This window comes from Narcine bancroftii, chromosome 7 (genome assembly GCF_036971445.1).
Source record: "Narcine bancroftii isolate sNarBan1 chromosome 7, sNarBan1.hap1, whole genome shotgun sequence".
Classification (NCBI taxonomy): Eukaryota; Metazoa; Chordata; class Chondrichthyes; order Torpediniformes; family Narcinidae; genus Narcine; species Narcine bancroftii.
The window spans coordinates 180,372,670-180,392,319 of NC_091475.1; the positions used below are offsets into that span (position 1 = coordinate 180,372,670).

The 19,650-nt window shown below is 43.1% G+C and overlaps 3 non-coding genes across 3 annotated transcripts; all 3 read right to left on the reverse strand.

Moving 5' to 3' along the window:
- Positions 1-16,044: 16,044 nt before the first annotated feature.
- Positions 16,045-16,117, reverse strand: trnav-aac (transfer RNA valine (anticodon AAC)). Its single transcript has one exon. It is a non-coding gene; the product is annotated as a tRNA-Val (tRNA).
- Positions 16,118-16,547: 430 nt separating this feature from the next.
- Positions 16,548-16,621, reverse strand: trnan-guu (transfer RNA asparagine (anticodon GUU)). The gene has a single exon. It is a non-coding gene; the product is annotated as a tRNA-Asn (tRNA).
- A 2,305-nt stretch (positions 16,622-18,926) lies between these two features.
- Positions 18,927-18,998, reverse strand: trnae-uuc (transfer RNA glutamic acid (anticodon UUC)). Its single transcript has one exon. It is a non-coding gene; the product is annotated as a tRNA-Glu (tRNA).
- Between the last annotated feature and the right edge of the window lie 652 nt (positions 18,999-19,650).

A 19,650-nucleotide genomic window follows, 5' to 3' on the forward strand; every position in this document is an offset into this window, starting at 1 on the left:
ATGATATATCTTGATTATAGTTTTCAAATGTTTATGTTTGCAATAGTAGGTACAATAAATTTTGAGTAATACCTCCGAGTTCATGCCATACCTAAAACAATATGCAATACATATCCATAGGAGAAACTTTGCAGGTCACTCAACATTCACAGAAAGTAAAGAGTAGCCAACATTTTGGGCTTGTAACCCTTCCAATGGATGCTGCCATGTCCTGCTGAGTTTCTCCAGCATGTTTGTGTATTGCACTCAAACCCAACATCTGCAGATATTCTTGATTAATTAAAAAATCAATATACCCTTTTTAAGTTCTTAGTATATTTGAACCATTCAGCTTGTACTAATGTATTAATCCATTGAAAGGACTGTATAACATGGTTTCAAGTTTAAAATATAAACATATATTTTGTGTAAATTCATCTGTTTAGCTATAATGGGGAAAATGTCTGTCTCTGCAAAATTGTTTATGAATTGATCGAAAAAGCAAATTATTCCAGTCAAAAATAAGGCAACTGTTAAATATCAAAAGAAAGAAACTAGATGCAATTTAGACTGACATGTAAATTGAAATGTCATTGAAAAAGAAGATGGGTTGTTTTCTTGCCTCTATTATAATCAGTTTTCTTATTTTTTTAAAAATGAAGCAGTAAATGCTGAAAACTCCTTAGTTGGCATATATAATGAAAATGGTTACCATCTTTCTTCAGAGTTCTGCCCAAGTATTGTGGAATAAATGCTGAGTAATTTGAGCATTATGTTATCCAACATTTCATGTTCCTGATCTCCATTTTCATTGCTTTCTTTTTATTTATGCTGGAAGTTTCTGAAGATTCAATGTAGAAAATCAGCAAAAAATTTCTTTGAATTGAATGTACATTTTGATTAACTTTGCAGATTTTATTTGGCAACAAATTTAATATTTGAAATAAAATCTCACATTAATGTTCAAACGTTTAAAACGTGTATACCTGTATTTGTGCTGAAATTGCAACTTTAACTGGGCCTCCAAACATTAAGGTTCAGAAAATATTTGTATGTTCTTGTTCAAAATAGGTCAAAGTACCACCAAAATTGCTTTTGATAGTTTTTTCTGGCAGTCAGACATAACAGTTTTAACCTTATTAAAAAATACAGTGACCAAATTAAACTGCCAAGCAAACTTCTCATCCCCATTGCTTTAACTCTTGAAATATAATCTAATATTATTTGTCTGACTTGCATGACAATGCTTTTTGAAAGCCTTTCATTTTAAAATAGTAGAAAAGAATGAAACAATGTGTATTCAAAGTTAACCTTTTAAATTTAGGACATTGAAGGTGAAAGACTAAGGAGTATAGATAGGGTTAAAGTCTTTTATCCCAACATTTTAAAAAAAAAATACAAATACATTTAAGGTGAGACGGGAGAAAGTTTTGCACCGTGGTAGGTGTCTGGAACACACTGTCAGGGGTACTGATGGAAGCAGATACTAGAGTAGAATTTAAAATGATCTTTAAATAGTCATGTGAATATGCAGGAAGGTAAAGGTTATGGATCATGCAGGCAAAAGAGATTTGGTTTAATTTGGCATTGTTTGTTACAGACATGGTGAGCCAGAAACCATATTGCTGTAATGTACTGTTCTAAACTCTTAAAATTATCTTCAGAATTACCCATTAATTATGGACATGAGAAGACCAATAACAGTAAATAATTATTGCCACTTCCCAAAGTGGCAAAGGTAAAGTGTAGAATCCATCTGTGAAACCATGTTAGAAAGTAGAGAATCAGAGCGGAAAACTGTGTGTGGAGCCTAGAGAAATGGGGGAGATATTGAACAATTTCTTTTCTTCGGTATTCACTAAGGAGAAGGATATTGGGAGATGTGAGATTAAAAAAAAAAGCAAATTGGGTAAATATGGGGAATATAGAGATGACAAAAGATGTAGTTTTAGGGCTTTTGAAGAATATAAAGGTGGATAAGTCTCCGGGACCAGACGGGATCTTCCCCAGGACATTGAGAGAAGTGAAGGAGGAAATAGCAGAGGCTCTGGCGGTAATTTTTCCAAATGTCATTAGATATGGGGATAATGCCGGAGGATTGGCGCATTGCGCATGTGGTTCCGTTATTTAAAAAGGGTTTAAGGAGGAAGCCTGGCAACTATCGGCCTGTAAGTTTGACGTCTGTGGTAGGTAAATTAATGGAGAAAATTCTTAGAGATAGTACTTATAAACATCTGGATAGACAGGGTCTGATCAGGAGCACTCAACATGGATTTGTGGGAGGAAGGTCATGTTTGACCAATCTGATTGAATTTTTTGAAGAGGTGACTAGGAATGTGGATGTGGGTAGCGCGGTGGATGTTGTCTATATGGACTTCAGTAAGGCCTTCGATAAGGTACCACATGGAAGGTTAGTTAAGAAGGTGCAGTCTTTAGGTATAAATTTTGAGATAGTCAAATGGATTGAACATTGGCTGAAAGGGAGAGGCCAGAGAGTGGTAGTGGATAATTGTCTGTCAGGTTGGAGGCCGGTGACCAGTGGTGTGCCTCAAGGATCTGTATTGGGCCCATTGTTGTTCGTTATATACATTAATGATCTAGATGATGGGGTGGTAAATTGGATTAGTAAATATGCAGATGATACTAAGATAGGTGGAATAGTGGATAATGAAGAAGGTTTTCAAGGATTGCAGAGGGATTTGGGCTGCTTAGAAAAGTGGGCTGAAAAATGGCAGATGGAATTTAATGCTGATAAGTGTGAGGTGCTTCATTTTGGTAAGAAGAATCAGAACAGGACATACGTGGTAAATGGGAGAGCATTGATGAATACAGAAGAGCAGAAAGATTTAGGAGTAACGGTACATCGTTCCTTGAAGGTAGAAACTCACGTGAATAGGGTGGTGAAGAAGGCTTTTAGTATGCTGGCCTTTATCAATCATTGCATGGAATATAGGAGTTGGGAGGTGATGTTGAGACTGTATAAGACGTTGGTGCGGCCTAATTTGGAGTTCTGTGTGCAGTTCTGGTCGCCTAATTATAGGAAGGATATAAACAGAGTGGAGAGAGTGCAGAGAAGGTTTACCAGAATGTTACCTGGGTTTAAGCATCTAGAGTATAGGGAGAGATTGGACAGATTAGGTCTTTATTCTTTGGAGCGAAGAAGGTTGAGAGGGGATTTGATAGAAGTATTTAAGATTATGAAAGGGATAGACAGAGTGGATGTGGATAGACTATTTCCGTTAAGAGGAGGAAAGATTAAAACAAGAGGACATGAGTTAAGAATTAAGGGGCAGAGGTTTAGAGGTAACATGAGGGGGAGCTTCTTTACTCAGAGAGTGGTAGACGTGTGGAATGAGCTTCCAGGAGAAATAGTGGCGGCGGAGTCAATTGTATTATTTAAGAAAAGGTTGGACAGGTATATGGATGAGAAGAAGATGGAGGGTTATGGGCATTGTGCAGGGAGGTGGGACTAGAGAGGGGTGTTTGGTTCGGTGCGGACTAGAAGGGCCTAATGGCCTGTTTCCGTGCTGTAAATTGTTATGTTAAGATGTGAATTAATTCGAACTTTGACACATGTGAAATGGAGTGAGGCTAGGTGAGATCCATATTCAAAAACCTAAAACTGGAAAACACAAATGCTAGAAGCACTTTCATCAGGGTTTTGTTTTTCCTTTCATGGATTCTGTTTGAATGGTTAAATTCTTCTAGCAGGTCTGATTATGTACTGTCTCTCTGGACTTCACCAATTCTGCACACTGCCATCTTGAGAACTAGTTTTACGCTGGATTATTCCAAATAAATTGTGTTACATAAGCAGATTGTTTAAGATCTTATGGAATTATAGGTGTGCTCTTCATGCTGCAGATAAAGCAATGAATTTGTTGTGTATAATAAAGAAAATTAGTCATTCAGGATTTACTTTATTCAAAAGTGTATATTTCCAGTTAGAATTGTAAATCTGCCTCTGAGTTGCAAACAAAGGGGATTGATATTAATTTCTAAAGAATGGAACAAAAGGAATGTTATGGGGTGAAATAATGAAGATTAAATATCTTTGTGTATTGTGTTAACTTAACATTTCTAATGTTTCAGATAATTGCAGTTTTTTTGGGCTATCTGGCACTATAAACTTTATTCAACATGTATAAAGTCTCAGACCATAATCGTGTTCACCCTGCTTCTTATTTACTTGGTACACTTTAAGGTAAGCCTATAAATTCCAGGGCTTACCGGGGCTCGGGCCTATCTGGTTCGGGTGGTGGGTCGGAGGAGGCAGCGACTGGAGCTCGGGCAGCATTGAGAGGAGGAGCGAGTCGGGAGTGATGGGGTTAATTGGTCAAGGGCCAATAAAAGGAGGGTATGGAAAAGGAGAGGAGCAGCCCAGTGAGTGAATGGCTTAGTGAAGAGTAGGGCTTCAAGGCTTTGGCTCAAGAGGCTTCGGTGAGCAGAGGCTGAGATCGAGCGTATCTGGATTAAGGTAAAACGATATATTTATCACAAACTATTTTTTTTCCTCTTTGTAAGGTGAGGGGGAGAGAGAAGGTATGAATGTGAGAGCAGTTTGCTGCTCTCTGTCAGATGTGGAAGGCCCTGGAGTCTTCTAGCCTCCTGGACATCCATGTCTGCACTTGGTGGGCTAAGCTGCAGCATCTCAGGGTCTGCGTTAGGGAACAGAGCTGCAACTCGATGACCTCACTCTGGTCAGGGAGAGTGAGGCTGTCATAGATGGGAGTTATAGTCAGGTGGTTTCAGAAGGGCCACGGGAGGAGAGTCAGTGGATTACAGTTAGGAGGGGTAAGGATCAAGTTCAAGAGAGAGCTCCTGAGCCTGTAGTCCTCAACAATCGGTACTCCTTGAGTACTGATGGGGGGGGGGGGGGGGGGGCAGTCAGGCTGGGTAAGGCAGTGGTGGCTGTACCTCTGGCACAGGGTCAGCCTCTGTAGCCTAGAAGGGTAGGGAAAGGAAGAGGAGGGTGATAGTTACAGGGGATTCGATGGTCAGGAGGACTGATAGAGGATTTTGTGGACAGGACAAAGGAAACCAGATGGTGGTTTGTCTTCCTGGTGCCAGGGTCCAGGATGTAACTTTGCATGTCCAGGACATCCTGAAAGGGGAGGGTAATGAAACAGGTTGCAGTACACGTTGGTACCAATGACATTGGGAGGAAGGAGGAAGTGGTCCTAAAAAATATAGGGAGCTGAGAAGGACGACCTCAAAGTAATCTCTGGATTACTTCCTGTGCCATGTGATAATGAGGGCAAGAATAGAATCAGGTGGAGGTTGAATGTGTGGCTAAAGGGGTGGAGAAGGGGGCTGAGATTTGAGTTCTTGGATTACTGGGACCTATTCTGGGGTAGGTGGAACCTGTACCAAACAGATGGGTTGCATCTGAATCCCAGAGGGACCAGGATCCTAGAGGGGATGTTTGCTAGGGCTACTAAGGGGGCTTTAAACTAATATGGTTGGGGGAAGGGGTCCATGTGAGGGAGGACAACAGAGAGAGGTTTTGTTGGCAAAGAGAAAAGGCTTGTAGACAAAATTTGGGGGTGGAAAGGCTGTTGATGAGGAGGAAAGGGATTGGTGCTATTATGGAGAGGGAATGATGGAAACAAATCATAGTGTGGACAGTAAAGAGGGGGATAGGCAGAAGGTAAGATGTGGGAAGTCTCTGAAATGCATTTACTTCAATGCTAGGAGTATTGTAAGGAAGGTGGACGAGCTGAAGGTGTAGATAGGCACTTGGCAGTATGATATGATGGCAATTAGTGAGACGTGGTTGCAGGAGGGAAGTGGCTGGTGGTTAAATATTCTGAGATTTTGCTGCTTTAGGTGTGATAGAATTGGAGGGGTGGGGGAGGGGTGTGGTGTGGCATTACTTGTCAGGAAAAATATTACAGCAGTGCTGAGGCATGATAGATTGGAGGTGGTATGGGTGGAATTAAAAAATAAAGGGTGAGGTTACAATTATAGGGGTGTATTAGAGACCACCTAGTGGGGAGCGAGAACTAGAGGAACAAATATGTAAAGAAATAGCTGAGTTGTGCAATAAGCACTGAGTTGTGTTAATTGGGGATTTTAATTTTTCTAATATAGATTGGGAGATGCAGTCAGTGAAAGGGCTGGATGGCTTAGAATTTGTAAAATGTGTTCAGGATAGCTTTTTTGCAGCCATATGTAGAGGTACCCACTAGAGAGGGGGCAGTGTTGGACCTACTTTTGGGGAATGAAATAGGGCAGATGACGGAGGTGTGTGTTGGGGAGCACTTCAGATCCAGTGATCATGGATCCATTAGTTCCAACGTAATTTTGGAAAGGGATTGATCTGGTCCGCCAATGAAGGTTTTTGAGTGGGGGAAAGCCAGATTTGAGAAGGGATTTGCAGGGAGTAGTTTGGGCTGATTTGTTTTTTGGGAAGGAGGTAGAGGAGAATTGGAGTACATTTAAAGGTGAGATTTTGAGGGTGCAGAATCTTTATGTTCCTGTTAGGATAAAAGGCAGGGCCAGATGTTCATGAGAGCCGTGGTTTTCAAGAAAGATTAGGAAGTTGGTTCGAGATAAAAGGGAGGCCTACATTAAATACAGGAAGCAAGGTATGGACAAGATGCTTGAAAGTTACATAGATTGTAGGAAGAAGCTTAAGGAAATTAAGAATGTGAAAAGGTACGAGGTAGCTATAGTGAATAGGGTGAAAGTAAATCCGAAGGGTTTTTATAAATATGTGAATAGCAAGAGAGTGAAGGATAGGTTTGGTCCACTAGACAATCGGAGCGGACCAATGTGTGAGGAGACAAATGAGATGGGGGAGATATTGAATAAATTCTCATCGGTATTCACTAAGGAAAAGAATACTAAATTGTGTAGGATAATTGTGGCAAAAGGGGTAATTATGGAAAACAGGGATTAGGAATGAGGAGAATGAACTTCTGAGGTAATATAAAGGTGGATAAGTCTCCAGGTCCTGACAGGATTTTCCCAAGGACCTTGAGAGAAGTCAGGGAGGAAATAGTGGAGGCTCTGACAGTGATTTTTCAATAGTCACTGGAGGAAGGTGTGGTGCTGAGGGATTGGCGTGTTACAAATGTGGTTCCCCTTTTTAAAAAGGGCTCCAGGTGTAGGCCCAGCAATTATCAGCCAGTAAGTTTGACCTCAGTGGTGGGTAAATCGAAAGTATTCTTAGAGATAATATGTATAAGTATTGAAGGATGGATTGATCAGGGACACCCAACATGGGTTTGTGAGGGGAAGGTCATGTTTGACAAATCTTGTTGAATTTTTTGAGAAAGTGACTGGGAAGGTTGATGAGGGTAGAGCAGTACATGTAGTCTATATGGATTTCAGTAAGGCCTTTGATAAAGTTCCACATTGAAGGTTGGTAAGGAAGGTTCAGGTGCTAGGTATTAATGTTGAGATAGTCAGATGGGTTCAACAGTGGCTAGAAGATGGGCACCAGTGAGTCATGGCAGACATTTGTCTGTCAGGATGGAGGCCAGTGACTAGCGGTGTCCCTCAGGGATTGATGTTGGGTCCCTTGTTGTTTGTCATTTACATTAATGATTTGGATGATGGAGTGGTAAATTGGGTGAGTAAATATGCGGACGATACAAAAATAGGGGGAGTTGTGGATAGTGAGGATGGTTTTATGGGACTGCAGATGGATTTGGACTGCTTAGAAGAGGGGCTGAAAGGTGGCAGATGGAGTTTAATGTAGATAAGTGTGAAGTGCTTCATTTTGGGAAGAATAATCAAAATAAGACCTATGTAGTGAAAGGAGAGGGCATTGAGGAATGCAGAAGAACAGAGAGATCTTGGAATAATGGTTCATTGTTCTTTGAAAGTGGATTCTCGTGTAGATAGGGTGGTGAAGAAAGCTTTCAGTATGCTGGCCTTTATAAATTATAGCATAGAATATAGGAGCTGGGAGGTGATGTTGAGACTGTTCAAGACATTGGTGAGGACAAGTTTGGAATATTGTGTGAAATTCAGGTCTCCAAATTATAGGAAGGATATCAATAAGGCAGAGAGGGTGCAGAGAAGATTTACTAAAATGTTGCCTGGATTGCAGTATCTAGAATACAGAGAAAGATTGAGTAGACTGGGTCTTTATTCATTGGTGTGTAGAAGGTTGAGGGGGATCTGCTAGAAGTATATAAAATTATGAGGGGAATAGATAGAGTAGATGTGAATAGGCTCTTCCCCTTGAGGGAAGGATCGGAATGAGGGATCATAAGTTAAGGGGTAGGGGACAAAACTTAAGAGGAAGCTTCTTCCCTCAGAGAGTGGTGGTTGAGTGGAATGACCTGGAAGAGGTGGTTGCAGCAGGGTCAATTTTGTCATTTAAGAGAAGGTTGGATGAGTACTTGGATGTGAGAGGGTTGGAGGGTTATGGGCAGGGAACAGGTAGGTGGTACTAATGGAGTTCACTTAAATTGGTTCAGACTAGAAGGGCCAATATGACCTGTTTCCATACTATAATTGTTATATACGGTTATTGAATGTCAGCTGGCTGAAGGGGCTAGAGGACCGGAAACAATACATTTTTTTTTTTAAGTTATTGTTTGACTTGGTCATCTCTCTCTCTGATTCATTTCTGCTAATTTCTCATGAAGGAACTTTAAGACTTTAAGCTTCAAGGGCAGAAATTAACAAATTTTCAAAAAAATGTTCAAGATAGTTTTCTAGAGTAATACATTTTTCTAGTTCAACAAGGTAGACTTCATAACATTTGCTTCTAGGGAAATAGGTGGCATAAAGTTTTGATGTAGTCTCTTGGGAGATGATCATAACATAGATAGGGAAGGGTTTTTTTTTAAATAAGAGCAAGGCCAATTTTAAAGGGCTGAGTTTGGATCTGGCCAATGTGAACTTGAACCAAACGTTGACAGGAAAAACTAGCAGAGCACAGAAGAATGAGGTGAAACAAAGGCTGTGGCTAACACAGAAGCAGTCCCTCCATTCCCTCCACCTACACCGACCATCTATATTAATTTTGTTTCCATAATGTCACGATCTCCCTGTTATGTAGTGCGTTCCAGATTGCAATTACATTCTTAAATTGGGGGAAAAAATCCTCCCAACATATCTTGCCTTAAATCTTTGCCCCCTAGATTTAGGGAACTCTGTAATGGGTAAATATTTCCTACTATCCTATCCTACCTATGCCACTCAGATCCTCTTGTGCTCAAAGGGAGGCAAACCTAATAACATAGTCTCACCATAACCAAACTACTCCATCCCAGGCAACATCTTGAGCATTCTCTTTTGCAGTCTCAAGTGCAATCATATTCTTCCTACTCTGGAAACTTGAACTCCCAGCAATGTTTTATAAAGTTCCATTGTAATTTCCCTGTTCTCTGTGCTGGATAATGAGGGTGAATATCCCATTCACCATCTTATCTTCCTGTGCTACTGCCTTTTGGGACCTTGTGCATTAAGATCCTCCTGTTCCTCAAGGCATTCTTGGATCCTACTATTAATTGTCTCACACTTACTAGTATTAAATTCCATATGATCTAAAACATGTTGTATTTTTTTTATACCCTCTACATGGTCTAGAAGGTGTGTCAGTGGTTGAACAGAGGGCTACTTGATGGTGCCTTAAATGAAATAAATACTAAAGCACAGATTTTATGTAATTTAAATTCTTGATTGTCTCTGCTTGAATGTATGAACATAAGTGATGACAATTTATCAAAAAACAATCCATAGAAAAAGATCAATCAACGAGATCAGCCATATTCCTTACAAAAAAAACTACGACGATGCCTTTCAGGTCGGGGAAGACATCTTCAAATCTGGAAATTAACCAAACATCAAGAATTAGTCATTAAAATTACACCATAAAAAAGCATAAAAGTCATAAAGGAGAAGAATTGGTCACAATGAAAACAAAATAACTAACCCCAAAACAGTAGCTGAATCAGTGGGAAACAACTTGTTTGTTGTTTGAAAGCATTTCGATATTGGGTGACATAACTGTTGATGTCAATAGCAAGACATTATCTCAAAGAGTTGTGCTATCAATCTTAACCACCAGTAGAATGAACTGCTTAGCAGGAGGGATAAAATCATCCAATGCTGGATATAAATATTTCAGACAGGCATTTTGAGTGCTGCAAACTATCATTTAAACTTGGTTGCTTTTAAATAATTCTTCAAATAGTTCAAGAGTTTTAAAATAATCAGTAACAATTATTTCTGCTGCATGGTTGGCATAGCGGTTAGCGAAACACCTTTATGGCACAAGTGATTGGGAATGGACAGGGGTTCGAATCCTGCACTGTCTGTAAGGAATTTGTACTTTCTCCCCATGTCTGCATGGGTTTTCTCCCTGGGCTTCAGTTTCCTTCACTGTCCAAACGTACTGGGTGTGTCAGTTAATTGGGGTAAATCGGGTGGCACAGACTTGTGGGCCAGAATGGCCTGTTACCATGGTGTATGTCTAAATAAAAAGAAACTGCAGACATAAATAAATTTGTCAAATGTTGCATCTTGAATCTTTCTCAGCAGAAGCTCTTGTGTATTCCTCTCAACTTCTGCCTTTGATCCAGATCTCCCGCTTTAATTTCTCACCACTCTAAGGTGTGTTTTGAACTATGAGTATGGGAGGTAATTCCCATTTCCAAGTGAACGAAATTTGCTTTGTACTAAATGAGTTTTGCTTGCAGCTGGAGTCTGATGAGGGAACATCGCAGCATCCCACACACGGACATCTGGCTTTGAGCCTTTTTGAGCAGATCAGGGAGGGGGGCGGCTCAGCGAAGGGGGTGCTTTGGGTTTGTTCTGAAAGGTTTACCCTGTTGCTCACCCAGCTCCACATTCACTGGTGAGTGAGTGGCCTGGGACTGAGTGGGACAGTTGGTCACTGGTGAACAGCTTATCTCAAGTCCATCTTGCGGGCGAACTATGTTCCTGTGAGCGTCAGGGTGAGTTATTTTTCCAGGGGCAGAAAGTGATGAGATTGATGATCAATTCCTGCTTATGATGTGGAGAGACTTAAGTGAACATTCCACGCAGTCATTTTGCTGCCTGGTTCATGACCCTGAAAGATGGGTGGCATTTGTAGAACCACAAAGTATTTTCTTTGCTGCGGGATGTTTAATCTACACGCACAGTCCCTGGGGCCACTGATGACAAAAGGCTGATGGTTTATGTTTATGAACGGTGTATGTTGGAGTAATGGTGATCGGGTGAACACATTGGGTTGCAGGCTGAATAAATTTGGATCATCCCGACCTGCAGGCCATAGGTTGCCCACCCCGCTCCACACTTTTCACAACCCCAATCTATTATCTGCAAACTTGCTACTAGTTTTCTCTTTTCCCCAACCCCTGGTCTATTGCACCAATTTTTTTTCATCTAAGTTGTATAGACCTATCACAAACAACAAGGGTCCCAATACCAATCCCTGTGGAATACCACTGGTTACAGCCTTCCAGCCTGAATAACAACTTTGCACCTCTACCAGACACATCTTCCCCTCTCTGCCTTCCATAGGGACTGCTCCCTCAGTGACTGCCTCATGCACTCATACCCTCCCCACCAATTTCTCCCCTGGTTCCTTCCCCTGCACCCACACCTCTTCCATCACTATGGTCTGGGGCCCCAACTAGGCCTTTCAAGTGAAGCAACACTTCACTTGCGTATCCACAGGACTGATTTACTACATCCAGTGCTCCCTTTGTGGCCTGTACATCAGAGAGATTGGGTGATCGCTTTGCTGTGCACCTTTGCTCTGTCTGTGCCAGTGACAGAGACCTCCCAGTAGCCAACCATTTCAATTCTGTCTCACACTCCTATGCTCACATGTCTGTCCATGGCCTTGTGTACTGTCCCACCAAGAACACACGCAAATTGGAAGAACAACACCTGATTTTCTATCTGGGCCCTCTCCAGCCAGTTGGCATTAACATCGACTTTTCCTGTTTCTGCTAACCAGCTTTTCTTCCCTGTCCCTCCTTCCCCTTTCCAGTTCTCCTCCCTTCACCCAGCCATCCCTCCTCCCCTTGATTGCTGCTGTCCCCTCCCTTCTCCACCTGGCCTTTGTAACCACCCTTCCTTCCCCCCCCCCCCCCATTCTTTTGTTATGGTGCCTGTCGACATTTTTCCACATCTTGATGAAGGGCTCAAGCCTGAAACATGGGTGATGTCTTTTTACCTTTGTTATATAAAGGACACTGCTTGACCTGCTGAGTTTCTCCAGGTTTGTGTGTTTTCACTTGCACCACCACACTTTCTTGTATGGCCCAGCAAATTTTGAATCCAAACTATCAAATCTCCATGGGTCTCATAAGTCTGCACCTTGTGAATAAGTCTACCATGAGGGACCTTGTCAAACATCTTACTAAGATCCATGTACACAATATCCTCTGGTCAACCCTCATTGACCATCTTTGTCACCTCTTCAAAATAAAACTTGAATTGGCAATCTGACCTCAACCTTGCAAATGTGCAAAAATCCCGTCCCTATGTATCCATTCCAATAATTTCCTACTACTGATGTAATTTCCTTCCACTCTTCTTGGTTCTAATTTCCATCTACACTGCCTCACCAATTGACCTGTGGCGGATCTCTCCGCACGACGAAGCGGGACGAATTGCCAAAAGTACTGAGGGGCACAACATGGCACTGGGCCCCTGTTTGTGCAAAGGAGAAGCCCATGCTTACAGTCCTTAGCCAGGGGGAAGAGAACCTGTCCCTTCTTATTGGGCACCAGGCCAAGTCCATGGGCATGTCAAAGCTCCACTGCAATCATTTCCCCCTGCACAGAGGCAGTTTGAGCATGTTCATGTTGATATTATGGGCCCCCTACCTGTCAGTCAAGGAATGAAATACCTGCTGACAGCTATTGACCGCCTCTCCCGTTAGCCCGAGGCAATTCCCATCCCAGTTTGCGACACAGAGACTTGTGCTAAGCCTTCCTCAACACTTAGGTCTCGATTTGGAGTGCCCAAACACATCACCTCAGATAGGGGTACAGAGCTCACCTCATCGCTGTGGTCGACCTTGGGTGAGTTTTGTGGCAGCCAATTGCACCATATGACTGTTTATCACCCACGGACCAATGAATTAGTAGAATGTTTCTACCATCACCTAAAGTCGGCCAGGCTGCAAGGACCAAATTGGATGGATGAACTATCTTGGGTCATGTTGGGGATTCAAGGATTCGAACAGCACCAAAGGAGGACTTCCCAGCCTTGTCCACTGAGATCCTGTATGGCGTCCCACTGGCTGTGCCTGGAGACATGCTTTTCTACTCACCCAACACTCGGGCAGACCCTCTCAATGTTCTCAACCGTATACTTGCTAACTGCAAGAAACTGCCACAACCTGGACAGCGCGGTTCACCTCCTGAACATGTACCCACGAAACTCCTTACCATTACAGTGCCCCTACGAAGGGCCTTTCAGGGTCTTGTATCATGAGGGTGTGGTTTTCACGATGGACATTGGTGGTAGGAAGGACATACACTGTAGACTGTTTAAAACCTGTGGAGGTTGCAGTTCAACCGAGGGGCTGGCCACTTGGTCTCTGCTATCCTGGGGTGCTGACTATTCTTGTGGGGGGGGGTGGGGTGTGGCGGACCCATCTGCACAATAAAGTGGGCCAAATCGCCGAAAGTGGTACTGAGCCCCTGTTTGTGCGAAGGAGAAGCCCGCACTTACAATCCTTAGCCAGTAGGGGGGACCTGTCCCTTCTTGTCGGGCACCAGGCCAGGTCTCAGTGACTCAGCAGTGTCTGGAAATGGGAGGATTTCCTTAAAAAGTCAGCACGCTTGTTTTGAATAAGCAGACTTGCTGGTTTCACTGACTCATAGGCTGTTGTCTCTTGTCAGCTTAGCCCAGGCGCTAAAGACCCTGCATTAGGTTCTCTGAGTGCAGTTGTGACTTGCTCTGATAAGATGTCTTCTGTATCTTTTATCTCCTTCTCAATTCCAAAGTTCAGTTCTTTTTCAGATTTTAAATTTATTGTCAGAGTACATACATGACATCACATACAACCCTGAGATTCTTTTTCCTTCGAGCCAGGCAGAATTTTTACTTAACAGTAACTGTAAACTGTACCCATGAAATAAATTATACAAAAGACAAAAGTGAACAAAAGAAAGAAATGTAAACAAACTGTGCAAATATAGAAAATAAACATTCAGTAATAAATGAGGAAACTAAGGTCCCCCAATGATCACTGAACCTCTAGTTTTCCTTTGCAAAAGTCTACAATCAGCTCCTTGGTCTTGTGACATTGTTGGTATACCATGAAGCCAGGTTTTCAGTCTAAAGCAGGGGTAGCCAACCTTTTAACTTTTAATCTTTAATTTAGACATACAGCATGGTTTCAGGCCACGTACCAGGAGTGTAGGTTAATTGGGTGCCACAGACACATAGGCCGAAATGGCCTGTGACTGTGCTGTATGTCTAAATTAAAAATGTAAAATTAAAAGGTTGGCCACCCCTGGTCTAAAGCATTGAAACACAGGGAAATTGAGCTGTTGATCCTGTCCCTCTTGTGGATATGTCTCTCGAACAGATGGATTACACCCTTAGATTCCGAAAGAAGTAGAGATTGTGGTGGCAATGGTAATGAACTTTCAGGAATCAATAGATTCTGGTATGGTCCCGCAGGATGGAAAATTATAAATGTCACCCCTCTATTAAAGAAGGGAGGAAGGCATCTGAAAGGAAATTATAGACAGGTTAGCCTGATGTCAGTGGTTGGGAAAATGTTGGAGTCGATTGTCAAGGATGAGGTTATGGAGTACATGGAGGCATGTGACAGAAAAGGCCAAAACCAGCGTGATTTCCCTAAGGGAAAATCTATCATGACCCATCTCTTGGAATTCTTTGAGGAATGACAAGGGAAATGCAGTGGATGTAGTGTGCTTTGATTTTCAGTAGGCATTTGACAAGGTGCTGCATATGCTGAATACGAGCCCATGGTACAACAGGAAGCATACTAGTATGAGTAGACCATTGACTCATTGGCAGGAAGCAGGGAGTCATATTTGATGGGCTGCCAATTGCTGGTGATGTTCCACAGAGATTGGCATTGGGGCCGCTTCTTATTATGTACACCCTAATGATTTGGATTATGGAATGAATGGCTTTGTGGCCACGTTTGCAGATGATACAAAGGTGGGTGGAGGAGGTGAGGAGCAGGTAGTGTAGAGGAACCACGGAGGCTGCAGAAGGACTTAGAAGGAATTAGGAAAATGTACAGAGAAGTGGCAAATGCAATATCATGTTGGAATGTGTGTGGTCATGCACTTTGGTATAAAAAAATAAAAGGGCAGAATTTTTAAAATGGGAATAAAATTTAAAATACCCAAATGCATTGGGACCTGGGAGTCCTTGTGCAGGATAGCTTGAATGTAAACTGGAGTCACTGAGCTGAGCTGATTATCCCTCTGGGAGGGGGGTTACGTAGCTTGACTCCAGAGCACCTCCTGCACATTCAGGTGGCCTCAAGACAGCCGCATATTGCCTAAACATGCGGCTTTACATGCGGGGCAATTGGCCACCTGAAAGTGCCTATTGACTATGGATGAGTCATAACTATTTAAGACCTCTGGTCCATGAACAGATTGTCCCTTTGGTCCCTCATAAAGTCTATGCTTAATCCTGATCTTTTACTATTCTTTGAACAGGTTATAAATATTAGAAATAATGGAGCTGATTACAGGGGATGTGAAAAATTAAATAGATGGGCAAAGAAAGCAAATGAAACTGGATGTTGGAACCTAGAATGTTAATTCTCTTCCTCTTTCAACAGATGCTGACTGATGTGCTCAGTATGTTCCAACATTTTCAGCATTTCCAGCAGTCTAATATCTTGCTTTAAGGGGTCATTTAGTGTTAAAAAGCATGATTTATAATTTCAAGAAATGTGTGTCATTGGTAGAGTATAATATAGCTACCCCATTCCCAAATCTTTGAATAGTACTCTACTCCCTCCAGATAATTTGATCTTTGTTTTATAGGGGGGGTGGGGGAATCTTGTTTGCATATAACTTTACAAAAAGGTTGTGGTCCAAAAAGTCAATTTAAAAAAAAAGAATTAATAAAGAAAATTGTTTCCGCCCGGTTTCGAACCGGGGACCTTTCGCGTGTTAGGCGAACGTGATAACCACTACACTACGGAAACGAAGCTGTCCAACGCTTTTCCCGACTCATCCTAATATGTCAATCAAAAGATCATTAATTGCTTAGTAATTGTTGTTTTGGATACAACTGATCTCAAATGTAGTAACGAAGAAACACCACATATGGAGATGCTGGAGGATTTCAGCAGGTTGCTCGGGTAGGGACCTTTAGAGAGCCTCGACCCGGAAAGTTGACTGATCTTTTCTGCCCTTGGTTGTTGTAACCCACCTCTGCTCTAGAGTCACGCACACTCACGAGAACAGCCATATTCTGCACTGCACCGTCGAAGATTTATGAACCTTTCTTCCAAATTCAGCACGCACTAAGTTCAATGGGGGGGGGGGGGAATTCCTCTCGTCCCTGGGTGGGCTCGAAGCACCAACCTTAAATTTAATTGGGAGGGGGGAGGGGAAAAGAAAAAAAATTTCTTTCGTCCCTGGGTGGGCTCGAACCACCAACCTTTCGGTTAACAGCCGAACGCGCTAACCGATTGCGCCACAGAGACAAAAGTGATTGGCAGGCTGGGGCAGCACTGACTAGAACAGAACGTTGTGATTGGTCAACGCCCTGGTTGCGCAGCTTGATATTCTGGTCTCCACTCCACAACACTAACCGGCACCTTCCATGGGTGCAATAAGATGGTCCTCCAATCCATGCAATAACCTGGCTCTGGAAGGGGAATCGACTGGCCATTTCTCTGCACGGGCGCTGTTACTTTGTTCTCTCGGAATCCCAGCATCTGCAGCTTTTCTATTTCCCGATGCAATAAATGACATCTCGAACTCGCCCTGTGGGGTAAACGAGGTCCAACACTCAGCTGGGAAAGGACTGAATGAGGAGTAGGCGTCGGCCATGCGGCCCTTTGAGCCTGATCCGCCATTCAATGAGATCATGACTAATCTGATGATAGGTTCAACTCCACCTCCCTTTTCCCTGTATCCCTTATTTCTTCTTCTTTGGCTTGGCTTCGCGGACGAAGATTTATTTCTAACCTTGTCTTAAATCTTTCTTTGGCTTGGCTTCACGGACGAAGATTTATGGAGGGGGTAAATGTCCACGTCAGCTGCAGGCTCGTTTGTGGCTGACAAGTCCGGAGAAAACCCACACAGACTCGGGAAGAACGTACAAACTCCTTACACACACAGTGCAGGACTTGAATCCTGATCCAGTCCTGATCACTGGCACTGTAGAGGAGTTGCACTAACCGCTATTGACTGAGGTCACCCACACTGCTTCAATGGGGAGCAAATTCTAGAGATTCACCATCCTCTGAGAAAAGTAGGTCCTCCTCATCGCTGTCCTAAATCTACTACCCTGAATCTTGAGGCTATGTCCCCTAGTTCTAGTCATCCCCACCAATGGAAACATATTACCTATTATATAAGGCATATTATCTGTCTTTCCTAAATTTGTTTCTGTAAGATCCCCTCTCGTTCTTCTAAATTCCAGTGAATACAAACCTTTTGCAATTCTTGCACAAACACTCCCAAGTCCTTCTGCCGCAATCACTTTCCATTTAAATCATCTGATCTTCCATGTCACCACACATTTACTAATATTGTCCTCCATCTGCCCACCCCCTTCACCTCTCTGGACAGACTCTGTATCCTGTGCACAATTCTTTCCACTCAATTTAGTATCCAGCAGGGAAGGTAGAGACAGCTTGCAATCATTTGGGTGAAAGACAGAAGACTCTCTTTTAGGGCTCTATACCTTCGAGCAACACAAAAGCTGCAGATGGAAACTTGAGCAGGCAAAGAGAATTGCTGGAGGAACTCAACAGGTCAGACAGCATCCATGGTAGCCTTCGAGCAACACAAAAGCTGCAGATGGAAACTTGAGCAGGCAAAGAATTACTGGAGGAACTCAACAGGTCAGACAGCATCCATGGGTAGAAATGGTCAGTCAACCTTTCAATCGGAACTCTTTATCAAGACTAAGATCAAAGGTAAAATTACACAAATGAAGGGGGGAAACTGAGGGATGGATCTAGAGGTGATTGGTCAGAAGACATGAGGTGAAGAGACAGGTAGAAATAGAGAAAACATTGAGTACTGGAATCCATAAATAGTGGAGTCAGATGGGTGTTGGTGGGGGTGGAGTGCTTACATAAAAAGTGAATGTTCATGCTGTTAAATTTAAGGCTGGAATATGATCTATTATTTCACATTCAGCACTTATTGTTAGTCAGTGGAAGGGTCTGGGGGTGGGGGGGAGGGGAAACACGACACTATTGTAGGGCTGTGATAGGGCATCAGTTGCCCTTAATCCAGCCCTGGTTAGCAGCTCACAAGCAACACACGTGAATTAAAAGCTGGAGAAAGCTATCCGCCCCTTGCTCTCTCTCCTATTTATTATGTTCTAATGTTCAGATCCATATTCCAGCACCATCCCCAAAACCCTCAAGTCCAGAAATCTATCCCAGTCTCACATTTTCCGTGACCCCACGAGGTCCAGTCTAGTGAGACTCCACAATCACAAGAAAGGAATCAACAAATAAAGCAAACGAATACACGTCAGGGCCCGTTCCACTGGAAACCCAACGTGAGCACAGTCCACAGAATGAGCAAACACCATCGTGTGGACGCGGCTTCCCAGCTCAACGCTGGAGCACTGGTAACATGAGCCGACCGCAACGTTGATTGACATTTCACTGCAAGTCAGGGCTGCCGTCAAGCGAGGACGCTGTGACTGTCGGCAAAAAAACACTACTGGGCGCTGCTGTTTCTCCGGCATTTATGTCTATTAAATAAAGGACTGCTATCACGTCTACTGTGGGGAGGGGGGAAAGAACAAAAAAAAAGTTATAATTCCCATACCGGGAGTCGAACCCGGGCCGCCTGGGTGAAAACCAGGAATCCTAACCGCTAGACCATATGGGAGATCAATGTATCGGCCTTCACAAAGTAGCTTCATGAATTGTATTAGACATTCCTGGACATGGAAGATGGAATTTACACAACATTAACTCAATACGTTTTTCCTTTATTCGCCCTATAAAAAATACTCCTGTTCGGCTCCGAATCATGGGTCCTCTACCGGCACCACCTACGGCTCCTAGAACGCTTCCACCAGCGTTGTCTCCGCTCCATCCTCAACATCCATTGGAGCGCTTTCATCCCTAACGTCGAAGTACTCGAGATGGCAGAGGTCAACAGCATCGAGTCCACGCTGCTGAAGATCCAGCTGCGCTGGATGGGTCACGTCTCCAGAATGAAGGACCATCGCCTTCCCAAGATCCTGTTATATGGCGAGCTCTCCACTGGCCACCGTGACAGAGGTGCACCAAAGAAAAGGTACAAGGACTGCCTAAAGAAATCTCTTGGTGCCTGCCACATTGACCACCGCCAGTGGGCTGATAACGCCTCAAACCGTGCATCTTGGCGCCTCACAGTTTGGCGGGCAGCAACCTCCCTTGAAGAAGACCGCAGAGCCTACCTCACTGACAAAAGGCAAAGGAGGAAAAACCCAACACCCAACCCCAACCAACCAATTTTCCCCTGCAACCGCTGCAATCGTGTCTGCCTGTCCCGC